The following is a 27,956-nucleotide window of genomic DNA, read 5'->3' as shown; positions in this document are numbered from 1 at the left end:
GGGGCGGGAATCGGCCGGCGCCGAGGGTCGGCTGGTGCCCTGCCCTCTGTCCTTCCCACTCGCCCCGCCCGTGGTTCCCCTGGGCCTGGGTCCGCCCGCGACGGCCCCCAAGCTCCCACTGGGGCCTGGAGGACAGAGTTTACCAGAGAGACCCCCTTGTTGGAGATCTCCCGCTGGAGGACGCGGCCGCGTCGCTGAATTTGCCCGGAAGGGGGAGTAGGAGTTCTCCTGCCTGTCACTCTCAGTCAAGCCTCGTGAATTTCTCTAGTTCACTTCTACACGCGCCCTCCGCAGTCTCTTCAAATTGTCATCCCACCCTGACAGCTGCACTGCATCAGTGGTGACAGGTCCAGGAACGCAGGCAGGTGAGTGTGTGTGTGTTTGTCAAACATATGCCCTATTTAAATGCGGGAGACTTTCTGAGGGCCATAGTTCCAGCGAAGGGATGAAATTTCCAGACAGAGAAGTCCAGCTTCTGGAGTATGCGTGATACCTTGATTAAGACATGAAAGATGAGAACCGCTGAAGACAGCTAGATCTAAGAGCACATACAGAAAGAAAATTAAAAAGCACTTTGCTATAAATAACCACATAAAAGATAAGTTGTTGGAACTATTATTTAGCTGCTAAATTAATTGGTGTTGGAAATCTCATTAGTTGACAAGAAAGGAAATAGATGTTTGGATCTCTTGATAAACAAAAGGTTTAATGAGTGTTAAAGTTACAAAATCATTTTAGTGAAGAGAGCTGTGTGTGTGTAACAATGTTAAAATGACAACAATAGTTACGTGTAAGGTAAAGGCAGAAGTAAGTGGTTTTGAAAAGGAATTATATTGGTTTTATGCTAGATTTAATTTTTGTCAAATATTTATAGAGCATCTACAACAGGCCTCCTTAATTGTCCTCACCATATTTTACTCTTTAATCTTTTTCTACATTCTATTTTCTTTCTGATGTACTGCCACTCACCCACCCCAGGAACCTCCTCAACTCCAGCTTTTAAAAAATCGCTTCCTTCACTGCCTTCCCTGTGCCAAGTATTGATCAGCCTGTTCCCTAACTCATGCAACCTCGGCATTCTTGAAGGACTCTAGATAGTGGCTTGAGTGACTTGCTCCCTGCCTAGATGGAGAATTCCAGGAGCTCAGAAACCATATCTAGCTGAAGCTTTAGCTGATAATAGAGTACCTTAGGTGGAGGAGGAGCTTGATATATGTTTGTTCAAGGAATGGAAGAAATCCCAAGTCAACCAGCTAATGTCCAGGAGGTATAAATGTCTTGTATAGAACACTAGCCACACATTGCCACTAAATAATGACCATGTTCCAGTCAACCAGGAAGAGTGGACAGTGTGATATTTCAAAGATGATGTTGTGTCTGCATATACTTGATAATTAAAAGACAAGACATTGCTCTGTGCATCAGTACGCTTAAAGTGCTTTTTTTTAAAAGAAAAAAAAAACCAGTTTCTTTAATGTTGTTTGTTATGTTGTGTTTAAAATGAAACCATTGGGGCCAGCCCCATGGCTTAGCGGTTAAGTGCGTGCCCTCCCCTACTGGCGGCCGGGGTTCGGATTCCGGGCGTGCACCGACACACCACTTCTCTGGCCATGCTGAGGCCACGTCCCACGTACAGCAACTAGAAGGTGTGCAGCTATGACATACAACTATCTACTGGGGCTTTGGGGAGAAAAAAAAAGGAGGAGGATTGGCAATAGATGTTAGCTCAGAGCCGGTCTTCCTCAGCAAAAAGAGGAGGATTAGCATGGATGTTAGCTCAGGGCTGATCTTCCTCACACACACACACAAAAAAAACCCCATTATATAAGAGTAAATACATTAAAAGAAATCACCAGGGGGAAGAACAATAAGAATAATAAAATAATTGTGTGTGTGTGTGTGTGTGAAGATCAGCCCTGAGCTAACATCTGCCAATCCTCCTCTTTTTGCTGAGGAAGACTGGCCCTGGGCTAACATCCGTGCCCATCTTCCTCCACTTTATATGGGACGCCGCCACAGCATGGCTTGACAAGCAATGCGTCGGTGCGCGTCCGGGATCCGAACCCACGAACCCCGGGCCGGCGCAGTGGAGCGTGCGCATTTAACCACTTGCGCCACCAGGCCGGCCCCTAAAATAGATTTTAAAATTTCAATTCTGCTCCAAGGTTCCTTAACCATTTTGAAAAACTAAAGTTTGGTTTATAGATTCAAACCAATTTAAGCTATTGTCCCATCCCCAGAGTGAAATCTTATACTGAAGTCCAGCTCCAAGTTAAAAAGCAAACAAACAAATAATAAAACAAATTCACCTCTGGGTGTGGGTGTAATTTTTTTCTTTACATTTTACTAATTTATTTTTATTGAGGTCACGTTGGTTTGTAACATTATATAAATTTCAGGTGTACATCATTATATTTCGACTTCTGTATAGAGTCCATCATGTTCACCCCCCAAAGTCTAGTTTCCATCTGTCACTGTACACATGTCCTGCTTTACCCCTTTCACCCTCCCCACACTCCTCTTCCGCTCTGGTAACCACCAATCTGTTCTCTGTACTGTGTATGTGTTCGTTTTTTGAGTTTTTTTTTTTTAACTGCTTTTTGACTCTGTTCTCTTAGAATAGTAGCTTAGTTACCCCAGGCCTTTAGTTATTTGTATCTCTTAGCCCAAGTTCTAAATTTTAAAATGTCACTGGTTCAAATGGCATTCTTTTTGAACTAAGTTAATTGTGAGTTATCATTTTTGCTTCCTGTGCTAGGAACACCTGGCTGTTTATAGTCCTTATGGTATAATAACTGTGTAATGATTATTACTTAATGTTTAACACTTAATGCTTTAACTATTAAGCAAGGTGAGGCTGTTGAAATTGTATAAGGAATTTGAGTCAAATTTTATAGCCTATTCATGGTTCTGCCTTTGGAGGTTGGTTTTACTTTTAAGTCAGTACAGATCTGTTGCTGTGTGTACTCGTTTTTCATTTTAAAAGTCCATAACTAACTCTAATGCATAGTTAATAAGTACAGAGGCGAATAATTTTGGATACACAGAAAAGTGTGGTGGAAACATGGAAACCTGGGTTCCAGTCTGTGAACTGTTGTGTGACCTTGAGCAGGTGGTTCAGCCTCTCTGAACCTTGGTTCCTCACAGAAATGAGAGGCCTTGACTAATACGTGAAGTACGGCCACAGATTTTTTTTTCTCTAGTAAATAAAGAGCCTCAAAGTAAAAGAGTTGAAAGCTGTAGTTTGTGAAGCAACAGATAATGACTATCATTGTCTGTACCCTGTTTGAGTGTTTGAATGTGCCTGTTTTTCTCAACCAATCCCGCTGACCACAAGGACCATTGTCTCCTGAAGCTCCAGAAATTTACAGGCTGCGACCTTGGGCAGTCACAGCTGCTTTGTCAGTCCACAGATTTCCTGGGAGTGAGAGAGAAAAACAACCTGCCCTTTCTCAGCCCCCTTAGAGGTGGGTCATTGCAATGTTAGCTGGTCTAATAACTGGGCTTTTCCCTTGTACTTGGTGTGTTTCTAGCCCAGATTGTCTTAGCTGTAGTCACACATAGATGTAATTTTATATTCTGAATTTTTTCCTTTTTGTATCAGTGTTTTCTTTGCATTGTGGGAAGGTCGTTGAATCTACAAGAGCCTGATGGAATGACTCTGTACAGTGCATATAGTGCCACAAGTGTGGTAGAAACATGTAAGTGGAGTTGACACAATTATATAAAAACATCTGTTTAAAAGGCCCCTTAACCAGCCCCAGTGTTTTCAATACCAGTATTGATTCAGGGTGAGATATCGTAAAGGTCCAGAAATTGATGCTGAGGTATTAGTTGAGTAAAGCTGAAGATGATATTGATACAAAAACTGAATAACAGGTGGCTTAAGAGGAGGAAACTAAACCACATACTACACTTTAAGGACCACCCAGCTGTGTAAAACTTCGAAAGGTCTGAGTGAGGGGTGCAGGTGCCTGAAACCATTGGCAGTGGGTACATATCCCGGGGCTGGATGTTCCAAAGATTCTGAAACAGAGATTTAATCCGTAGGAATTGCAAGATGATCCTCCCAATAATCCTTTCTCTGGCTTTTTATTGGGGTAGACATATTGTTTTAAGTCTTAAATTTAAAACATATGAAAGACAGCACTCAGAGGCACTGCTGCATGGATGATGAGGTTAAAAAATGGGCCTGTGATGAAGAGTGAATGAGATTAGCATCATTTTGCCTGGAATAGAAGGCCAAGAGGTGTTTGTGGTTTTTCAGTGTAGGAAGTGTCATGCTAGAGAAGAAGTTTGACCAGTCTGTCCCTACTGGAGATAGAGCAAGAACAAAGAGGTTTTATGTTCTTTATTAAAAAGAACTTGCTGCTCGTGAGGTGGTGGATTCCCAAAGAGACTGTGGTCCTTCTTCACTAGAAGTCAGAGGTAAATTGTTACAATTATTTTGAAATGAGTTCAAGCTTACAGAAAAGTTGCAAGTAGAGGACAAAGACCTCTAATATTTCCCTCACCCAGATTCCTCAACTCTTAACATTTTGTTATATTTTCTCTTTCTCTTTCTATCTAAAATTATTAATCTTTTCTGAACCATTTGAGAACTGCAGATATGATGCCCCATCACTCCTAAGCACTCCAGTGCATAGTTCCAAAAAGCAAGGATGCTCTCTCTGTGATCACCATATAACCCTCCCAGTCAGGAAATCAATGCTGATATACCAATCCACAGACCCCAGTCAAATTTCACCAACTGTCCTAGCACTGTCTTTTTTATCGTCTGGTCCAGGAGTCCATCTGTGAACCCATTTGCCGTGTCTCTTCAGTCTCTCCCCATCTGTACCTATTCCTCAGTCTTTCCCTGCCTTTCATGTTCCTGACAGTTTCATAGAGAACAGCTTTCATTCTGGAGAGTGATCCTCAAGCTGGGTCCATCTGATGTTTCTTCATGACCAGATTCCAGTCATGCTTTCTTGGCAGAAATTCCACAGAAGTAAAGCATGACATCAGAGGCACAAGGTCATAGATGCCTTTAAGGGTCTGTCTCATAATTTAGTGACGAATTGCTCACTCTGTCTGGATATTCATTTTTCATGAACTAAGTATCCTATTGATCACTGAACCTTAGAAGGGAGGAAAGTGACAAATAAAAATTTCTAACATGGAAGCAATTATACCATGTTTCTTTCACTTCTCTTCTGAGTTCAGTCTTCTTAATGAGAAAATAAAGATCTGTGTGAAGCTATTAGATTAAAAATTTTTTCTTTTAATTATTTTTCCTTTTTTTTTAACGTAGGCATACCCCAACTGAGGAAGAGATTATTCCCCAAGCAAAGATTCAGTGTTTGGATTTTGGACCCCATTTTCCCATTAAAAGAATTTTGGTTAAATGATGGTTTCCATTCTAGATTATGCTAAGCAAAGAAATTTACTTAACCTATAATTTAGCTAACAGAGTAACTTTTGGGCTTTTTTTTTTCTCTGAAGGAAAACGGAAACTAATAATTAAGAGCTCACAAATGGAATGTGGGCTCAGCCCCTGTCCCTCAGGGGGCCAAGCTAGGCTCACCTTCTGTTGGACTCCTTGTCGTTGATTCAGTCTTTTCTTTAGCATTTTTCTCTCAGACATTATGTGATTTCTCTTTCGGCCTTTAGTTCTTGTTAACTTAGATTCGCAGTTTGGCTTCAGTTAGATGGGATTGAAGCTGGTACTTTGGTGGTGGTTGAGCGGGGCCCTCTCTGGTTAAACTTCCCAAGGACTCTTTTTGGGACTGAGATGGCTTCTCATTTAGCAATTTTACCCCTAGCCCCTTGGTTTTGGCTGCTACCACCCCTGCTGCCCAGTTTCCCCTACCTCTTGCCCAGGCTGGGTGTGCAGGGTAAGCTCTGTCCTCTAGCTGACTGCCAGCACTCACCTGATCATCACAGGATAGCAGTCAGTGACAAATCACGGCGATGTTACAAAGTTGTAAAAAGAAATCCCCCCAAATTTGAAGTAATAGTGTTAGGGGGCCTAGTCTTCATTAAATGTGAGTGAGGGCAGGTCTACTTTTCAGAGACCTCTTCCTAACTCAGCTACTTGGCTCTGCCCAGGCTTGTCTAGTTGGGAACAGAGCAAGCCACCAGTCTTCAATCTAGGGTGGATTTGTGGAGGCATTGTGTCCAGACCTGGTGGGATCCCCATCGCTCAACTGTCACCGTCTCAGAGAAGTCTGGCCATATCATATTTTACATATTTATCTTGTGTATTGTCTCTCCTTCCCCCTAGAATGTCAGCTGCCTGAGGGCAGGGCCCTTGGTTGGTGTACACCGGATTAGTCTCCAGACCTAGAACCGTGCCTGGCTCATCATGGCACTCAAGAAATACTTGCTGAGTGATTGAACCTGCTTCCCAGCCTTTTCTTACTGCATTTCCCCATTTACTTTGAGAATCTTGTTTTTGCTTCATTTCAGTGTCCTTTTTGCTTTTTAGACTTCCGTGATGACTGCTAAGTATTTTTGTCTTGAGTTTCAAACGCAGCTGGCATTTTCTGCTTCTGAGAGAGGCCAGAGAAGCATTCTTACAAAGGTGTGATTTCAAAGGAGATCATGTTCTAAATCCAACTGCCTATTACTTATCAGTGTAATTATTCATAAAACATTTTCTTTCTGTATTATAGTGAAAAGAAGAGATTGGACCTGGAAAAGAAACTTTATGAACATAATCAATCTGACATATGCAGGTAAGAAAGGACAGCGGTAACAGTTTTTAAACCAATTTGCATATGTTAGTCAATAAACATTTAACCCTAATATATGTTAGAAATACCATAGTTACAGTACTTTTACCATTCTCTTATTTCTAATGTGTAGCAGTTTCACCTAAACATTGCAATTTAGTATAATCACTGTCAAATGTAAGAATAAATTTGGTTAAAATTAGTATAAGATAAAAATTATCTTCTTTTCATCATTCAGTATTTGTGTTATCTCAGGAATCTATTTTGCTTAAATGTCTTAAGAATAAGATGGATTGTAGGCCGGCCCAGTGGCGTAGTGGTTGAGTTTCCGTGCTGCGCTGCGGCAGCCCGGGGTTTGCTGGTTCAGATCCTGGGGGCAGCCCTACCTACGCATGGCTCGTTAAGCCGTGCTGAGGCAGCGTCCCACACAGAAGAACTAGAAGGACCTACAGCTAGGATATACAGCTATGTACTGGGGCTTTGGGGATGAAAATAAATTAATTAAATAAATAAATTTAAAGAAGAAAATTTGAAAAAAAAAGAAAGACGCCTTGTGGTCTTTCTTTCTTTTTGGCCACAATTTAAACACCTTGAGCCTGTGTATTGATTAAGGCGTAATTGCTGTAGCTGGCCCTTCAACAAACTGCTGTAGGCAGGGTTACATGGTGTCGCACTTATTCCTGGATATATGGTAATGACAGTTAAAATTACTATGAGCAGTGGATAATATACGTTATCCTTTTTATGTTACTTAATCTAATATTAAGAGCAAAATGTTAATATTTTTAATTCTATTTTATAGAAACTGAACTTCATCCTTAAGCCAGATGTATGGTGTTACCTCCAATATTGTTCATATGAAAAATGTCTGGCTATTATAGCATTTAATCTGTGATTTATTTACATCATAATATGAGTGAGAAATGAAAACATCTCATCCAGAAGAGAGAGAAGCCAAGAATATTTTAAAACCAAATCATCTATCTATTCCATTTATTTCCTCATCTTCAAGCTTATTCTTTGGTTTTAAGATTTAGTGTACTTCCAAAGGTACCAGTCAGGTAGCCATATGTCTCTAGTAGGTCTAGAGGAGACAAGAAGAGCCAGTGAGATGGTGGAAGAAGTAGCAGTGTTGTAGATGCCATGGCCTCAGAAGTGGGCCCCAGGCTGAAGGAGTCCAGGACAGCTGCCATTTTTCTAGCCTCTGGCTAAAGGAGCAGAAGACAGGGTCTAGACTTTTCCTGCAGCCTGTTCTTGGGTGGCTTCCTGGTGTAATGGTGGTGGGAGGGGTGAGGTGAGAGAAGAATGGGAACCTTTACCAAGCCATCATTTTGCTGAGTTTGTTCCCCTCGCTCAGCCTCTTGTTGCTTCCTGGAAGAGAGAAGGTATGATTTGCCAAAAATATGCTGTCTTTGACTGCCCGAAGGATAAAATCTAAACTGTCTAACATGGCTGTTTCAATCTGGTTCCCCACAGAAGGCAGAGTGTGAGAGGAGGGTTTGCGTGTAGGTGGTAATTTGTAGGAAGTAGTCACATAAAACTGAAGAGGAGGGCTGGGCAGAATGAAGTAGGAGCTGATCACTGCTGTGGGAACCTAGGGTTCCATCCCTCCAGGTTTTCAGAGGAACCATGTAGTCTGCCCCTCTTCTCCCCACAAGTGTCCACTGAAGGCAAGGAAGAGGGGGCTGTTTACCTACTGGTTCCTGACCCCTGTTGGTCAGGGCTGTCCCAGGAGGTGTTGACTCCTCACATCCAGGCTTTCCGTGCTGCAGCCCTGGTAGCACCTGATGCACCTGAGGCAGGTGCTGCCAAGGTCACTGCATACAGCAGGTTGCTGCAGCTGTGGCTGGTAGAAGAAAAGGTGGGCCAGGAGGATGTGAGGAGGACATGAGAGGTGTCTGGTACAGGGGCTTCCCAGACCCTCCATTATCTGCCCCTGTTTAATTCTCATCATCACCACCCTTGCCAGCCTCCCCCTAAAATTCTTCATGGACCAAAATTCCAGTTTCTGAAGCATGACCAGATCTTTTGTAGCACAGTGTAAGCAGGTAGGCTCTGTCTTCAGGCGCCTCAGTTCAGTCCAAGTCCCACCACCTCTTCGCCCTATGACCTTGGGATGATTACTTCAACTTTCTCTGCGTCCATTTCTTCATCTGTCAAATGGGGATAAGGATATTTATGAGAACTTAATGAGTTAATACATATAGAACCTTAAAGCAGTGTCTGACCCAGAGAGTCAATAATTTATTATTCATCACTATTTTTGTCAATATCATCATTATTCTTATTTATTACTTTCGAGCCTTCTAACATGCTAGTTCCCCTGCCTGAATGTTCTCCTCTCGTCTTTTTACTCTTGCTTTCCCCAATTTTGGGTTAACTCTTACCCATCCTTCAGGTCTTAGCTGAAAAGTAATTTCCACTGTGAAATCCTCCTTGAGTCCTTCTGCTAGGTTAGGGTGTCCAGTCTGTCAGGGTCCCTGACAGGTATTGTACTTACCTGATTGTTTTCCCTGTTGACCCTAGCTGAGTGGCTTTCATATTCATCTTCAGAGCCCTGAATATATGAATGATTGCACGGATGCGTGGATGAGTTGCTTATGTAGTCAGCTTTGAAGGTTATTGTGGAGGCAAGAATGAAACTAGAATTTGGATGGAGAAGGCATGGTTACTATTGTACCTGTTCCAGGTGGACACTGGCCACCCCTGGCAGCTTTACCAAGTGCCTGCATGTGAAAGATAGTACATTTGGGTCTTCCTCCATTACTGTTGCTTGTGTCGAAAATGGCAGATATGGGCAGCAGTAAAACCAGTCTCAGGTTTTTTGTTCAGAAGGAAAAATGGGAACAGCCAACCAAGATTAAAGCACAGTATTAGCATGGTAAGGAAGTTTTTAAAAATTATTGGCCCAGGGGTAGCCTGTTGGTTAATTTTGGACGTCTCCAGTATCTTTGCAAATCTGTGTTTTGAGGGTGAACGTTTTTGTGGTATTTAACTTATTTTTGCTTGCTAAAAGAATGTTGAATAATTTATTGAGCCAAGAATAGAAATGCTACATACCGGGTACTCTTTTATGATTTAAATACTTGTAAAGGAGAAAGAGCTAGAATTAGCAGTGTTGGTTCTTTGAGAAGAATGGGCTGCACAACTTGAGCTATGCAGCATTACACTTTTGATGACAGTCTCTAAAGGTTTTTTCACAATTTGAGTAAAGTTACAGTCCATATATTATTATAAAATATTTGGGAGATAACGTCAGCATCATGATGGAGCGAGCTCTCCCCTTGGACTCTCCCCACTAAGATACAACAAAAAGGACATTCATATACCAAAAGAGGACACTCACACAACACAAAAGACATCTGAGAGACCCACCCAGCTATACATCTGAACGTGGAGGTGCTGGACACCCCCCCAGAGGAAGTGGAAGGAGGTAGGGAGAGCTCCTCTTGCTCCCCAATGGCAGTGACCTCGGGACCGCGTGGCTTGCAGAGAGAGGGGGAGAGGCGACCCTCTGTGGGAAAACTGTGACTCTCCAAGTTCGCTCACAGCCCATGGGAAACCCCCACACAGAGGTGACTGAACTGTTGAGGGGTATCTTCATCAAGCTAGCACCCCAGGAGAGCAGATAGCAAAGGAAGAGCGAGAAGCCCCTGGGATTGGGCAGGCAAAAGAAAGCATCCCTCCCCCTGTCCCATGCTCCAGCACAGCCAGTCGGCCAAAGTATCCATGGATCACTGTGGGCTCAGAATATACAGCTCTTGACCCCCACCCAGTGGTGGCAGGTGGAAGCTGCAACCAGATACTATCATGCGGAGACACAAATCCACACCTGTCAAACAGTGTGAAAAAATATATTAAATATCCAGACCAGAAGGAAAGTGACAAGCACCCAGAAGTCAATCCTGAAGGCACAGAAACCTATAATCTAAATGACAGAGCATTCAAAATAGCTATCATAGGGGCTGGCCCAGTGGAGTAGCGGTTAAGTTCACATGTTCTGTTTTGGCGGCCCAGGGTTCGCCAGTAGGTATCCTGGGCGCGGACCTACTCACCGCTCCTCAGGACGTGATGAGGCTGCATGCCACATAGAAGAACTAGAAGGACCGACAACTAGGATATATGACTGTGTACTGGGGCTTTGGCGATAAAAAAGAAAAAGAGAAAGATGGCAACGGATGTTAGCTCAGGGCCAATCTTCCTCAAAAGAAAAACAAAACACAAGATAGCTATCATAAAAAGGCTCTATGAGTTACAAGAAAATACAGATAGACAGTTGAATGAAATGAGGAACTTCTTCACAAAAGGGATTGAAACTATAAAGAAAGCCAGTCAGAAATGTTGGAGATGAAAAACACAATGGAGGAGATAAAGAAAAGTCTGGAATCTTTAAAGAACAGAGCTGAGAGTATGGAGGATAGAATTAGAAATCTAGAGGATAGGAATGCAGAAATGCTCCAGATGGAGGAGAAGACAGAACTAAGCCTAAAAAAAAAGAGAGGAAATTCTGCAAGAAATATCTGACTCATTTAGGAAATGCAACATAAGGATTATAGCTATTCGAGAAGGAAAAGAGAGGGGAAAAAGGAGCAGAGAGCTTGTTCAAAGAAATAATAACTGAGAACAGTCCAAACCTGGGGAAGTTTGAAGTTTTTCCAAACCTCTCCAAGGCATGTAATAGTAAAGCTGGCAAAAGTCAATGACAAAGAAAAAATATTAAGGGCAGCAAGGCAGAAGAGAGTAAGGTACAAAGGAACTCCTATCAGACTCTCAGCGGATTTCACAGCAGAAACTCTACAGGCTAGGAGAGAGTGGAATGATAGATTCAAAATTCTGAAAAACAAAAACTTTCAGCCAAGAATATCCAGCAAAAATATCCTTCAGATATGATGGAGAAATAAAAACTTTCCCAGATAAACAAAAGCTAAGAGAGTTCATTGCCACAAGACCCCCACTACAAGAAATGCTCAAGAAGGCCCTCATACCTGGAAAAAAAAAGGGGGGAGATACAAATCCGTGAGCAAGGAGAAAAATAGGTAAACAAAATCAGAAAAATTGAAGCTCTCTATCAGAACAGGTTAGCAAATACTTAATTATAACAGCAAAGATAAAGGGAAGGAAAACACCAAAAATAAATATAATCTTGTCATTTTAACCACAAACCATAACACAAGATGGAATAAGTTGGGACAATAATAACTTAGAAGGGGAAGAGGAAACGGATGGAATTGACTTAGTCTAAGGAAATAAGAGACTATCAGAAAACGGACTATCTCATCTATGTGATTTTTTATACAAACCTCATGGTAACTACTAAGCAAATAATCAGAACACAGACATGTATGATAAATAAAGAGAAAACTAAGAAAACCATCATAGAGAACTACCAAACTGAATTGGTAGTCCAAAACACACAGGACAAGAAACAAAGGAAGTGCAGAAGAACCAGAAAATAGGTGATAAACTAGTAGCATTAAGCCCTGATATATCAATAATAACTCTAAATGTAAATAGATTGAATTCTCCAATCAAAAGACACAGAGTGGCGGGATGGATTAAAAAACAAGACCCCACAATAGGCTGCCTCCAGGAAACACATCTCAGCTCTAAAGACAAACACAGGCTCCGAGTGAAGGGATGGAAGATGATACTCAAAGCTAATGGCAAATAAAAGAAAGCAGCTGTTGCCATACTTCAGACAAAGTAGACTTCAAGATAAAACAGGTAATGAGAGACAAAGAGGGGCAATATATAATGATAAAAGAGTCGCTCCACCAAGAAGGCATGTCACTTATAAATATATATTCACCCAACAGAGGAACACCAAAGTACATACAGCAACTATTAACAAACCTCAAAGGGATATTAACAACAACACAATAATAGTAGGGGACCTTAACACCCCACTTACATCGATGGATAGGTCATCCAGACAGAAAGTCAATAGGAAATAGTGGACTTAAATGAAAAACTAGACCAGATGGACTTAATAGATATATAGAGAGCACTCCATCCAAACACAGCAGAATACACAGTCTTCTCAAGTGCTCATGGAACATTCTCGAGAATAGACCATATGTTGGGAAACAAGGCAAGCCTCCATAAATTTCAGAAGATTGAAATCATAATAAGCCAAATTTTATTCTTTTTGTTGCGATTGTAAATGAGATTGTATTCCTGAGTTCTCTTTCTGTCAGTTCGTTATTAGAGTATAGAAATGCAACTGATTTTTGTAAGCTGATTTTGTACCTTGCAACTTTGCTGTCGTTGTTGATTATTTCTAATAGTTTTCTGATGGATTCTTTAGTAGGGTTTTCTATATATAAAATCATGTCATCTGCAAACAGCGAGAGTTTCACTTCTTCATTGCCTATTTGGATTCCTTTTATTCCTTTTTCTTGCCTAATTGCTCTGGCCAGAACCTCCAGTACTGTGTTGAATAAGAGTGGTGAGAGTGGGCACCCTTGTCTTGTCCCTGTTCTCAGAAGGGTGGCTTTCTCCCCATTGAGTATGATGTTGGCTGTGGGTTTGTCATATATGGCCTTTATTATGTTGAGATACTTTCCTTCTATACCCATTTTGCTGAGACTTTTTATCATAAAGGGATGTTGGATATTGTCAAAAGCCTTCTCTGCATCTATTGAGATGATCATATGGTTTTTATTCCTCGTTTTGTTAATGTGGTGTATCACGTTGATTGATTTGCGGATGTTGAATCATCCCTGTGTCCCTGGTATAAATCTCACTCGATCATGGTGTGTGATCTTTTTTTTTTTTTTTTAAAAGATTTTATTTATTTTTCCCCCAACGCCCCAGTAGATAGTTGTCTGTCATAGCTGCACATCCTTCTAGTTGCTGTATGTGGGACGCGGCCTCAGCATGGCCGGAGAAGCGGCGCGTCGGTGCGATCCCGGGATCGGAACCCGGGCCGCCAGCAGCGGAGCGCATGCACTTAACCGCTAAGCCACGGGGCCGGCCCTGTGTGATCTTTTTAATGTATTGCTGGATTCGGTTTGCCAATGTTTTGTTGAGGATTTTTGCATCTATGTTCCTCAATGATATTGGCCTGTAATTTTCCTTCTTTGTATTGTCCTTGCCTGGCTTTGGTATCAGAGTGATGTTGGCCTCATAGAATGAGTTAGGAAGTGTTCCATCTTCCTCTATTTTGGAATAGTTTGAGAAGGATAGGTTTTAAATCTTATTTGAATGTTTGGTAAAATTCTCCAGAGAAGCCATCTGGTCCTGGACTTTTATTTTTTGGGAGGTTTTTGATTACTGTTTCAATCTCTTTACATGTGATTTGTCTGTTCAGATTCTCTATTTCTTCTTGATTCAGTTTTGGAAGGTTGTATGAGTCTAAGAATTTATCCATTTCTTCTAGATGTCCAATTTGTTGGCATATGGTTTTTCATAGTATTCTCTTATAATCCTTTGTATTTCTGTGGTGTCCATTGTAATTTCTCCTCTTTCATTTCTAATTTTATTTATTTGAGCCTTGTCTCCTTTTTCCTTAGTAAGTCTGGCTAAAGGTTTGTCAATTTTGTTTATCTTCTCAAAGAACAAGCTCTTTGTTTCATTGATCTTTTCTACTGTTTTTTAATGGTGACAAAGGGGCCATACTAATGTAAGGTGCTAATCACAGGGAAAATTTGATGTGAAGTATATGGGAACTCTGTATTATCATCACAATTTTCTGTAAATCTAAAACTATTCTAACATTAAAATTTTATTTAACAATTTTTTAAATATAAAGGCAGGGCTCCCTGATATCAATAAGCCTCGTGAAAATGCATTCATTAATAATCAGAGGAAGCACCCCCCACATGCTTGTACATACACACACACACACACACACACACACTCGGGCACAGGGAGGGAGCCCCGGATCTGACTCTGACATCTCAATGAACAGATTCCAAAAAGCAATTACACTGCCAAGTATTATGCTAAAACAGTTATTGAAATTGCTAGTCAAAAACAGTTAATGGAATAATTAATACAGATTGACCTAAAAGCTGATTTAAAATTAACCTGACGCGTGCATGCTATCTAAATAATGACTCTCTCCTATGAGCTAGCCTCTCATTAAAATCAAATTCCACTGGGAGAAATTACACACTTGCACCGTGATTGGGAAGAACAGGCCGCGTTCACTCAACCACTGATGGAACTGGAGGGTCATCAGACGAGGTAAATGGAAATGAGTGTCCTGTCCTTCCAGGTGCGCTGCGATCTGTCTCAGTAACAAGTCACCTCCCTCCCATTTTTCCCTTTGAAAATGATGGAAACTCATTAAAATTGCGTCAGCTCAGTACCCCAAACCACTAGGTGCCTGAGTGGGCACATCTGAAGCTTCCAAAGGGAAAGATCGGAAGGGAGGGGCCGTGGGCTGGGGTCCCGTGGACGCACTACGGGCAGGGAAGGGAGCTGAGCAGTTCTGAAAATGAGGCCCCTCAAGCACTTGAGGAAACTCGATGGCTTCCACCCCTCGTTTCTCTAAAGGTGAGAAAACCCATGCTTGTTGGAGACCAAACTCCAGGCGAGTGGCAGAGGCAGGAGCTCTTTTCAGCGTAATGCTTTTCCCCACCCAGCACCTTCTCCTTTCCACTGCCGTATCCAGATGGAAAGAACTCATGGTGAGGTTTGTGGGTCTACGGGCCTGGATCACACCTTGCTCCTGAGTTTAGCCCGGGGGTGTCCCAGTCTGAGTGAGCAGTTTTTGCTTGTCCCCATATCCCTAGCTGGCTGCCTGCCACTGGTTAATCTAGGATCCTGTGGTGTGTGCGCCCATGTTGGGGGACGCACCTGAGAAGGCCCGCCCTGCTGGAGGAGGGTCATGGGCACCCCTCCCTCCAAGGGCCCGGGCTCCTGGCAAGAAGGTCTCAGCTGATGTCTGGAACACAAGGGTGTAGGCTCCTTGTTCCTTGTAAACCCCTGGAGTTACCTTGATAACATTTTTTTTAATGGATCCCCTGCTTAGCATTTTTATGAGATAAAGAATTTCCCCCATTAAAATTATTCAAGTTTAGTAATAATATATTCTTGGGACAAGCAGGAAAACACAGGATGCTCCAAAATGATCCATTACTTGGAGGATTTTAAAATTCTAATGAGAGAAACCACTCTCTCTCATTGTTCATCCTCTTGGCCATCAGCAGGCTTAGTCTGGGAGAAGGACAAGGCAGGAATTGGGTACATTCCTTATTTATCCCTCTGATTTCTCCAGAGTTTTTCTTTTCTTCAAAGAGAAATCTCTGGGCTCTGCAGGGCTTGTCAGTGGTGATGTCAGGCAACTCTGAGACTGTGCAGAGCAGGAGGATGAGAACAGGGGAGGGAGAAGAGGAAGAGCTGGGACCATCACTTCCCATCACAGGCTGAGGCTGAGTTAATCTCCACCTAGGTCAGGATCCCAGGAATCGAATGTCATCGGCCTTGTCACACCGTGGGGGTTGGGAACAGAGAACAGCCAAGTCGCCACGGCCACTTTCAGAGAAATAAACAAAGTGGGAGGGCACCACTGGGAGCCAGTTTGAAAATGGTCACTAATGTGAAATAATAAGACACACTTTTCAGAAAAGTGAAGACAATTCTTTTGGTTCTCAGACTCGCAAACACCGTGTGTTCTTTAGGAGCAGACTGAAGCCGTTGACCTCTAGGGTGATTGTGAAAGGAATTTGGGCTCCGTCACTGTTTCTGAATAAGTCAGAACAGTCCAGCACTTACTCCTTGGCAATGCGGAAGATGACCAGTGTCCAGGTGCTGTGGGGTTGAGACCTCTATCACTCAGGGCATCCTGCCAGGCAGAGGGGGCTGGCCTGGTGGCCACTAGACCTTTATCAGATGTGGGATTTGCAAATATTTTCTGCCATTTTGGATTGTGGATTATCTTTTTTCCTTCTTAATATTCTCCTTTTATGCACAAAAGTTTTTCATTTTGAAGTCCAATTTGTCTAATTTTTCTTTTGTTACTTGTGCTTTTGGTGTTATATCTAAGAAATCATTGCCAAATTCAAGTCACAAAGATTTACTCCTATGTTTTCTTCTATGAGTTTTATAATTTTGGCTCTTATATGTAGGCCTTGGATCCATTTTGAACTCATTTTGTGGATGGTGTGAGGTGAGGGTCCAGCTTCACGCTTTCGCATGTGGGTGTCCAGTTGTTCCAGCACCTGTACTAACTGTTTGTGGGTTTCTTCGGATTTTTCCTCATGTATGATTCTATCTGCATAAAGAGGCATAAAGAGGCAACTCTACTGCATTTCCAATTGTTGTGATTTTTATTTTTATTTTATTTCAAACTGTCTGTGCCTTTATATTTAAAGTGCAATTTCTGTAGATAGTATACATTTGGGTCTTATTTTTATATCCCTCCCGAGAATCTCGGCCTTTAACTGAACTCTTCGGTCCACTAATGTGTAAAATGATGAGCAAACAAGATGGTGGGATAGGAGTTTCAAGCACAGGTTGTTCAGCAACAGCCTTGAACAAAAAGAACAAAGTTGGAGGCATCACACTTCCTGACTTCAAAATATACTACAAAGCTATGGGGGCCAGCCTGGTAGCATAGTGGTTAAGTTCGCCTGCTCCACTTCAGAGGCCCAGGGTTCACAGGTTCAGATTCTGAGCGCGGACCTACACACTGCTCATCAAGCCATGCTGTGGTGGTGCCCCACATACCAAAAATAGAGGAATATGGGAACAGATGTTAGCTCAGGGCTAATCTTCCTCACCAAAATATATATATGTATACTACAAAGCCATAGTAATCAAAACAGCATGGCACCGGCATTAAAACAGACACACAGACCGATGGAACAGAAGAGAGAGCCCAGAAATAACTCCATGCATTTATGGTAAATTGATCTTTGACAAAGTTGTCAAGAATACACAATGGGGAAAGGATAGTCTCTTCAACAAATAGTGTTGGGAAAACTGGTTTTCCACACATGGAAGAACTGAACCCTTACCTCACTCCGTATGTAAAAATTAACTCAAAATGGATTAAAGACTTAAATTTAAGACCTGACACCATAAAACTATTAGAAGAAAATATAGGAGAAAAACTTGAGATTGGTCTGGGCAATGCTTTTTTTGGACATGACCCCAAAAGCAGAGGCAACAAAAGTAAAGGTAGACTAATGGGATTCATTCAAACTAAAAAGCTTCTGCACAGCAAAGGAAATCATCAACAGAGTGAAAAGGCAACTTACAGAATGGGAGAAAATATTTGCAAACTGTAATCTGATGAGGGGTTAATATCTAAAATATATAAAGAACTCATACAACTCAATAGCAAGAAACAAGTAACTCATCTGAAAAATGAGCAAAGGATATGAATAAACATTTCTCAAAAGAAGACATATGAATGGCCAACAGATACATGAAAAGGTGCTCAACATCACTAGTCATCAGGGAAATGCAAATCCAAACCACAATCAGATATCACCTCACACCTGTTAGAATGGCCATCATCAAAAAAACAAAAAATAACATGTCTTGTTGAAGATGTGGAGAAAAGGGAACCCTTGTGCACCATTGGTGGAAATGTAAATTGGTGTGGCCACTGCGGAAACCAGTATGCAGCTTCCTCAAAAAATTAGCAATAGTATCAATAGAACACCTTGGTATGATTGATAGAACCAATCATTGTACATAAAACAGATCTGCACATATATGATAAAAGAACGTAAGGGAAAAAATTAACAGTAGAACTACCACGTGATCCAACAGTCCCACTCCTGGGATATATCCAAAGGAAATGCAATCAGTATTTCAAAGAGATATCTGTACCCCCATGTTCACTGCAGCATTAATCACAGTAGTCGAGATATGGAAACAACCCAAGTGTCCGTTGACAGATGAATCGATAAAGAAGATGTGGTACATATACACAACAGAATATTATTCAATCATGAGAAAGAAGGAAATCCTGCCATTTGTGACAAGACGGACGAGCCTGGAGGACATTAAGCTAAACGAAACAAGCCAGACAGAGAAAGACAAATATGGTATAATCTCACTTATACGTGGAATCTAAAAAAACAAAAAAACACATGGAACTCATAGAAGCAGAGATTAGAACGGTTACCAGGGCTGGGGTTGAGGGGGGGGGATGGTGGTCAGGGGTACAAAGCTGCAGTGATGCGGGTTGAATAAGTCCAGAGATCTAACGTACAGCATGATGACCACAGTTAATACTACTGTGCTGAATACTTGAGATCCGCTAAAAGAGTAGCTGGGTGCTCTCATCACAAAAAAATGGTAACTGTGTGAGGAGATGAGGTGTCCATTAACTTGACTGAAGTAGTTATTTCACTACGTATATGTACATCAAATCAGCATTGGATACTTTAAAATATATAATTTTTATTAAAAATATATAAAATTAAAAATAAATAGCTATTGACATAGTTTGGGTCTGTAACTTTATTTCTTTTTTCTATTCGTTTCCTCCAGTTTTTTCCCCTTTATTTGTCTTTTTAAAACTTTCCTACTGGTTTTTTGAAAGGAAGTAATGGAGGCATGATTCACATGCCATAAGAGTCAAGTTTTTTTATTTTACAGTACTATTTGTTATGAACACATACATTCATAAACCACCACAGAAATCAAGACAGAAAACAGCTCTGCTTCTCCCAAAATTCCCTGTCTGCCCCTTGTGGCAGCCCCTCCTCCCCACTAGCCAACACTGATATGCTCCCTATCAGTAGTTCTGCTTCTTCCTGAATCTCACAGGGATGGGATCACACACTATGTAACAACTTTTTGAGCTTTACCTTCTTTACTTAGCAGATTGTATTTGATATTCATCCATTTCGTCTCACATATAAAATGCTTATTCCTTTTCATTACTGAATAATATTCCATTGGATGGATGTGCCACTTATTTACTAGCTGAAGAACATTTATATCTACAGTTTGTCTGTTTGGGTTGTTTCCAGTTTTTGGAAATTGTGAATAAGTCTGCTATAAACATCAACATACAGATTTTTGTGTGAACGTAACATTTTGATTCTCTTTGACATATATCCAAGAATAAGATTACTGGATCAGAAAGATTACATGGTCAACATTTCTTTAACTTTACAAGCAACTCTCAAAATGTTTTCCAATATGGCTGAAACATTCTACTTTCCCAGCAGGAGTGTATGAGCATTCTGGTTGCTCTGCATCCTTGCCAGTACTTGATATTGTTGCTAATTTTTTAAGCCATTCTGAAAGGTGCACACATGTATCTCATTGTGGTTTTAATTTGAATTTCTCTGATGACTGATGATGTTGAGCATTTTTTCCTGTACTTTCATTCCATTCGTGTATCATTTTTGCGGAAGTGCCTCTTCAAATCTTTTGCCAATTTGTTACAAGGTTGTTTGTTTTGTTATTCAGATTGAAGAGTTCTTCATATACAGCGAATAAAAAGCCTTCACAGATGTGTGTTGCAGAAATGGTTTCTCCCAGTTTTTGACTTGTTTTCCTTCTCTCAACAGTGTCTTTTGAAGAGAAGAAGTTCTTAGTTTTGATAAAGTTTAACTAAACAAAATTTGTTATGGGTGTGCTTTTGGTTTCATACCTGAGAAGTCTTTGCCTAATCCAAGGTCATGAATATTTTCTCCTAGAAGATTTATAGTTTTAGATTTTACACTTACTGCTATGATTCACTTTGAGTTAATTTTTGTATGTGGTGTGAGACATGGGTCCAAGGATTTTGGGGTTTTGTTTTGTTTTGAGTTATATATTATGGTGGATATTTTTGCATATGAATATTCCATTTTTCCAGTGCCTCTTTTTGAAAATACCATTCTTTCTCCATTAAGTTATTTTAGCAACTTTGTCAAATATCAATTGCTCATACATGTGTGGTTCTGTTTCTGGATTCTCTCTTCTGTTCCACTGATCTGTGTGTTTATTCGTTCACCAGCACACTATTGATTATCGTAATGTTATAATATGCCTGGAAAGCAGGTAGTTTAAGGCCTCCAACTTTGTTCTTCTTTTCAAAATTGTTTTTGCTATTCTAATTACTTTGCCTACTCAAATAAATTGTAGAATCAACTTCATAGTTTCTACCAAAAATATGCTGGAATTGTAATTGGTATAGATCAACTTAAGGAAAATTAATATTTAAAATACTGAGTCTTCCAATCCACAAACACTGTATATTTCTGCTGGGGTCTGAATGCTTATGTCCTCCCATAATTCACATGTTGAAATCCTAACCCCCAAGGTTGAGAGTGTTAGAAGGTGGGGCCTCTGGGAGGTGCTTGTGTCATGTGGGTCGAGCCCTCATGAACAAGATTAGTGCCTTTATAACAAAAGAGGCTCCAGAGAGAGCCCTTGTCCCCTCCACCGTGTGAGGACACAGCAAGAAGGCACCAGCTATGAACCAGGAAGCGGGCTGTCACCAGAATGTGACCGTGCTGGCGCCTTGATCTTGGACTCTCAGCCTCCAGAACTGTGGGAAATAAATGTTTGTTGTTTATAAGCTATCCAGTCTGTGGGTTTTTTTATAGCAGCCCGAATAGACTAAGACCATTTCCCTGCTTATTGAAGTTTTCTTTTACTTCTTCCATCAGTGTTTTGTAGTTTTCAGCATAGAGATTCTACAGGCATATTATAGGGTTTATTCCTAAATATGTTATGATTTTTGTTGCTATTGTAAGTTGCACTTTAAAAATGTCAGTTTCTGGGGGCCGGCCTGGTGGCGCAGTTGTTAAGTTCGCATACTTCGCTTCCACGGCCCTGGGTTCTCGGGTTCAGATCCTGGGCATGGATCTACACACTGCTCATCAAGCCATGCTGTGGCAGCATCCCATACAAAGTAGAAGAAGATTGGCACAGTTGTGAGCTCAGGGACCATCTTCCTCAAGCAAAAGAAAAAACATGTCAATTTCCAATCATTTATTGCCACTGTATAGAAATACAAATGATTTTCGTATGTTGACTTTGTATCCTATGACCTTGTTACACTCATTTATGAATTCCAGTAGCCTTTTTTTTTTGTTATATTCTTAAGGATTTTTTATGTAGACAGTCATGTCATCTGTGAAAAAAGACAGTTTTACTCCTTCCTTTCCAATCTGTATGCCTTTTATTTGATTTTCTTGCTATTTCACACCAACTAAGAATCCAGTGTGGTGTTGACTGGGGACAATGAGAGCGGATGTCTCTGCCTTGATCCTGACTTACAGGGGAAGCCTTTAGTCTCACTGTCTGTGATGACTGCAGGTTCTCAGGGACGCCTTGTATCAAGTTAGAGAAGTTCCCTCTACTTCTACTGTCCTGGACTTTTATAAATGGATGTAGAATTTCTTCAAATGCATTTTCTGCATGTCACATGATTTTCTTCTTTACTCTGGTGATGTGGTGGATTACATTGTTTTATTTTTTGTCCTATTGGCTATTTTTTTTTTCTGTCATGTCTCCAGGGTTCACAATCTCCATCTCTAACTTTTCCTGTTCCACTTACAATGAACATTTTAGTACTTCAGGTAAAATATGGAAATAGTGCAGCCATATTGGGCCACCCCGCCCATCCTTTATGCTGTAGTAACTGTATGTACTGCATCTACATATCTTATGAACCTCAGAAGAAAATATTATCATTTTTAAAGACTTTATTTTTTTAGAGCAGTTTTTGTTTCCCAACAAAATTGAGTGTTTGGTACATATATGCCCTGCTCCCATATGAACAGCCCCCCCACTATCAACTTTGCCCATCGGATGGTGTATTTGTTACAGATGACGAACCTGCACTGACTTGTCATCATCACCCAAAGTCCACAGTTTACACTAGGTTCATTCTCGCTGTTGTGCATTCTGTGGGTTTGGACAGATGTCTGATGACATGTATCCACCATTACTGTGTCATACAGAATAGTTTCACTGCCCTAAAATCCCTCTATGCTCACCTATTCATCCTTCTACCCTCCCCATAATATTACAGTTTTTACTGTAAGTTGTGTGTATTATACAAAAGTTAGAAGGAGAAAGCAGAAAAAATGAGTAGCCTTTGACATTTACTTAGATATTTACCATTTCTGAAGCTACTTATTCCATTCTGAGGATCTGAGATTCCTTTTCTGGTATAATTTCCCTTCTAAAGAATTTCCTTTAGCATCTTCTATTGTAGAGATTTGCTGGTAATAATTTCTCTTAGTTTCTCTAAATCTGAAAATGCTGTCTTTCAACAGTGATTTTCGAAGGATATTTTTGCTGGATATACGATTCTGCATTGACAGGTCTTTTTTTCTCTCTCTCTCAACACTTTAAATCTCTTTTCTCATTCTCTTCTGGTCCCCATAGTTTCTGATGAGAAGTCAGCTATTAATCAAATCATTATTCCCCTCTGTGTGAAGTGTCATTTTTCTCTGTTGCTTCCAACATTTGCTTTTCAGCCTTGGTATCCAGCTGCTTGATCTGATGTGTCTCTATGTGGGACTGTCTTCATTCTGCTTGGTGTTAGTTGAGCATCATATTTGCAAATGTCTATCTTCCATCACTTGGATAATTCCAGCCACTATTTCTTCAAGTATTTTTGTCTGCACATTCTCTCTCTCCATTCCTTCTTTGAAGCCGACCACATGTATATTAAAGTTTGATCTTACCTAAGAGTGACTGAGGCTCTGTTATTTTTCCACCCTTTTTTCTTTCTATTTTCCATGTTAATTTCTATTGCTCTACTTAAATTCCATGTAAAGAATTTGTTATTTCTAATATTGTATTTTTCAATTCTAAAATTTTCTTTTTTAAATTTTTCTGCTGAGATTTCCTATTCCTTCATTTGCTACAAGCATGTTTGTTTACCTTCACGGAGGATAGTTATGACAATCACTTTAAAATCTTTGTTTAATACTTATGCTTTCAGCCAAGATGAAATAACAGGGAACTAATTTACCCTTCTTCCCACAACAACTGAAAATTTTGGGGAACATGTATGAAACAGTAGTTTTCACACAGTGGGTCTCAGGCAGCAGAGTTCAGTGACCCCTGAGAGACTTGGAACTGACAAGGTGGGCCCTGTGATGGCCCTGCTGCCTGGAGAGAGAATTCCAGGCTCCAGCACAGGGAAGGAGAACCCAGGTGGACCCCTGAGCTCTCCCTGAGTTGAAGAGATGGCACTGGGTGTCCTGGGAGGCTGAGGTGACTAGAGCACATACGGAAGACCACCCAAGAAGTGAGAACTGCAGCAAGAGAGAACTTCACAGATTCTCCGTGGGCCCACTGCATCTTCCACTGAGTAATGACCAGTGCACCCATGTGAGGAAACTACCCAACACTACAGAATCAAACACCAAAAAATTAGAGGAAATAATTCTTGGAGCTCACACAGACAGGAATGGTTTGGGTTCAACCAGTCCACACATGGCTTAGGAAAGCCCCATAACTCGCAGGAGATTGTGTCCAGTATTCAGAGTGGCCTCAGTGGTGGAACACAGTCAGCCCTGGACTAAAGGTGACTCAGATCCCACCTGACAAAGCTTAGAATCAGCCTGAATGTTTCCAGTTGTTTCAAAGTAACACAACTCTGTCCCAGGAAACAGCTCAAAAATATTTTTAGGAGTACAATCTATCCAGGTTCCAACAAGGAAAAATACACAATGTCTACCAGCCAACCAAAAATTACCTGGTATGCAAAAAAGCAGAAAAACACATCATGTAATGAGGAGACAAATCACTCAATTGATACTGACCACAAATAGCACAGATGACGTAATTCATAGACAAAGATGGGATGTTATTACTGTCATCATATTCCACATGTTCAAGAAGTTAGAGACAAGACTGACAATGTAGGGGGTCGGGGGTGGGTGAAATAGGTGAGAGGATAAGAGGTACAAACTTCCAGTCATAAAATGAATAAGTCATGGGGATGGGATTACATCATGGGGAACAAAGTCAACAATATTGTCATAACTTTGTATGGTGACAGATGGAACTAGATTTATCATGGTGATCACTTTATAATGTATATAAATGTCAAATCACTATGCGGTGCACCTGAAACTATCATAATATTGTATGTCAATACTTCAGTAAAAAAAAGAAAAGGCTGATGATGTTAAGTAGAAATATGGAAGATAGGAAAAAGACCCAAAAACTTTTAGAGATGAAATGTCTGTAATTAAACATCTGTGATGAAAACTTACTAGATGAGATTAAGAGCAAATCCGTCAAAAGATTAATGAACTTGAAGACATACCATAGAAACTATTCAAAATAAAATACAGAGAGAAAATAGACCAAAGAAAATGAACAGAAAGTTAACTGCAGGACAACTTCAAATGGCCTAAAATATATGTAATCAGAGCCCCAGAAAGAGAAAGAGAAGAAAACAGAAAAAACAATTTGAGGAAAGTATGACTGAAAAATTTCCATATTTTATTAAAAAAAAAAAAACTATAAACCCACATATCCAAGATACTTAATGAACCCCAAGTCTAAGAAGTATGAAGAAGGCACATCATAATTAAATTGCTTAAATAGGGTGATAACAAGATAATCATGAAATCAGACAGGAGATAAAAAGACCTGCTGAGTGCAGAGGAACAAAGGTTAGAATGAAGGCAGATCTCTTACTGGAACTGAGGCCAGAGCAGAGTGAAGCAAGGTCTTCAGAGTATTGAGAAAAAAAGCTGCTAATTTATGATTCTATGCCTGGCAGCAAAGGGTACAAATAAGATAAAATATCAACTTTCTGAGACACACAAGAGCTGAGATAATTCACGGTCACCAGCGGATCAGCGCTGAGAGATGCTGAAGGAAAATGACACAATATGGAAACCTTATGTGAAGAAAGGGATAGAGAACACTTTCTGTGGGGTATGTAACATGTCGAATAAAACGTGTGACAACATGGACACGGAGGCTGCAGTGGGGGTGGGAGAGTACTGTTGTGAGGTTGTTCAGGCGTCATGAAGTGGTCTGATATTATTTGAAGATAAACTGTGAAAAGTTAAAGATGTTTACTGTAAACCCTAAGGCATGCACACACACGCAGGCACACAGCAAAGACTTATCCAGAATAAGCCAAAAAAGATGATTAAATGGAATCATAAAAAATACTTAAATTATCCAAAAAAAAGCAGTCTAAGAGGAAAAAGCAAACAAAAAGCAGATTGGTTAAATAAGAAACAAATCGCAGGATAGATTCAAATCTAACTATTATCAGCAGTAACATTAGATGACAGTGGTCTAAAAACCCCATTTAAAAGGCATAATTTGTCAGATTGAATAGGAAAGCAAACTCAACTACATGCTGCCTACCCCAAACCCACTTTAAATATAAAAACACAAATAAATTAAAAATAAAGAGATTGGAAAAACATGCCATGCTAACACTAGTTGAAAGAAAGCTGGAGAAGCTATACTAATACTAGATAAAGCAGATTTCAGGCACAGTGAATATGACCGGGAATAAAGGAGGTCGTTGTGAAATACAAAAGGGTCCATTATCAAGAAGACATAATACAGACTGTTCATGCACCTAATAACCGAGCTTTATGGCACATGAAAAATCCTTATCTGCCAGTTCCAACACCTGGGTCATCTTGGGATCTATCTCAGTTGATCCTCTTTTCTCTTAATAATGTGTCCCATTTACTTGATTTTTGGATGTTGGGTGATTTTGCACTGTGTCCTGGACATTATGAATGTGGTGTGGTGAAATTCTGGATTCTGTTATTTTCCACCAATGACTGTGTCTCTTGGTTCAGCAGGTAGTGATCTCAGCTGGTCTTGAACCGCAAACTGGCTCCTGGCTGCAGCTCCAGCCTCAGTTCAGATCTTCTGTTGTTAGCGAGTGGCTTGCGCATGCGTGGTTCAGTCCGTCAGAAAGGTGAGGGCAGAGTCTGAAGTTTCCCCTGCACATTTCTTCCCCTCCTGCAATCCCCCTCCCTCTTCAGTGACCATGTCGGGGACTAGGTGCCTGGAGAAACTCAAAGGTGGGTTTGGAAGCAATTAACTGTTATTCTAAGCTGTTTCTTTTCCTTTTGTAGCTTAAGGAGATGTAACCACCAGCCATCCTGAAACTGACCAAATGAGGCACTCAAGGGAGATGTAAGCACCAGCCATCCTGAAACTGACCAAATGAGGCACTCAAGGGAGATGTAACCACCAGCCATCCTGAAACTGACCAAGCCTCACCACAAAAGCTGTGCCCATGACCTTTGCTTTATTTTTAATACAAAGATCTCTCCAGGAGGAGCTTAGGCCTCATTATGTGGAAGCATGTTCTCCAGCTGAGCCTGTGTAAGTGAATACCCCCACCTCTCCCTTTTGAATATTATTCCCCAACTGAAATAAAAGTTCCTGCTTCCCTTAGTTCTGGGACGCCATGACTTTGGAAATGATTCCTCACGGCCTCCTATTTGCTGCAAATACAGTTTACTTTGTGAGACAACTTCCACTGGTATAGTCTTATTTAACTCACCAGGAGGCGAGCCCACTTGGTTCGGTAACAAGCCCACTTGGTTTGGTAACAACCACAGCCCCCCAGTTTCATTTTTCTTGTTCTTGGGCTGTGAAGACTGTGGTTTTCCCAGAGCCACTGCCTCCCATGCCCTGCTCTGACTGCACATGGCCCCAGACTGGAAGCCACAGGAATTCACTTCAAACTACTCCCCCGGAATCTGTCTGCTGCTGTTCACTCCCCAGTGCCGTCAAGCGGCTCCTGGTTGCGTTATGTACAGATTTTCTAGTTGTTCTCTGTGGGGGAGGCAGTGTGGCGTGATTTCACAAAATCATTACAGGAAGCAGAACCAGTAATTACCCGTCCACTTTTAGAACTGCCTTGTGCACGAACCTCACATCCTTTGAGTCACATTTGGAAAAAGTGTACTTTTCATCTGTTTCAAAGGTCGAGATAGCTTCACTGCAGGGGACTTGAATAGATTACCATCTTCCAGAGGACATGAGTGCAGCGTAGTGAACGGAACCCCAGAATAGCCACGGGTGCACTAGACGAGGGTTGGGGCCGGCTACCACAGGAGGGAGGAGGAGAGGACAGCTGGAGCCTATTCTGTTTTCAGAGTCCCTGTCTCAGCACAGCTGTCTGCTCCTGCTCAGAAGCCACCTCCCCTCTTTCTTTCTATGTCCTTAGGGAAAAATAAAGCCAACCTCCTTTTCTCCCCCCTCATCCCCACCAACCCGCCAGTCGTTCAGTGTCAGCCTGACACCATGCCCACCAGTCATTCAGTGTCAGCCTGACACATGCCCACTGGTCAGAGTGGGCCCAGGATCCAA

The 27,956-nt window shown here is 41.1% G+C and overlaps 1 long non-coding RNA gene across 2 annotated transcripts; it reads left to right on the top strand.

Annotated features, from left to right (window-relative positions):
* The first annotated feature begins 281 nt into the window (after positions 1–281).
* On the top strand, positions 282–26,591 carry LOC131403149 (uncharacterized). 2 transcript variants are annotated; one of them, XR_009219235.1, is made up of 3 exons: positions 282–365; positions 6,657–6,719; positions 26,429–26,591. It is a non-coding gene; the product is annotated as an uncharacterized LOC131403149 (long non-coding RNA). The 2 variants fall into 2 exon arrangements; XR_009219234.1 differs by having other exon boundaries at positions 26,432–26,590.
* Positions 26,592–27,956: the final 1,365 nt, after the last annotated feature.

The sequence above is a fragment of the Diceros bicornis genome, unplaced genomic scaffold (assembly GCF_020826845.1).
Source record: "Diceros bicornis minor isolate mBicDic1 unplaced genomic scaffold, mDicBic1.mat.cur scaffold_55_ctg1, whole genome shotgun sequence".
Lineage (NCBI taxonomy): Eukaryota > Metazoa > Chordata > Mammalia > Perissodactyla > Rhinocerotidae > Diceros > Diceros bicornis.
The sequence above is the reverse complement of the archived record's forward strand: the minus strand, read 5'-3'. Positions and strand labels throughout refer to the sequence as shown.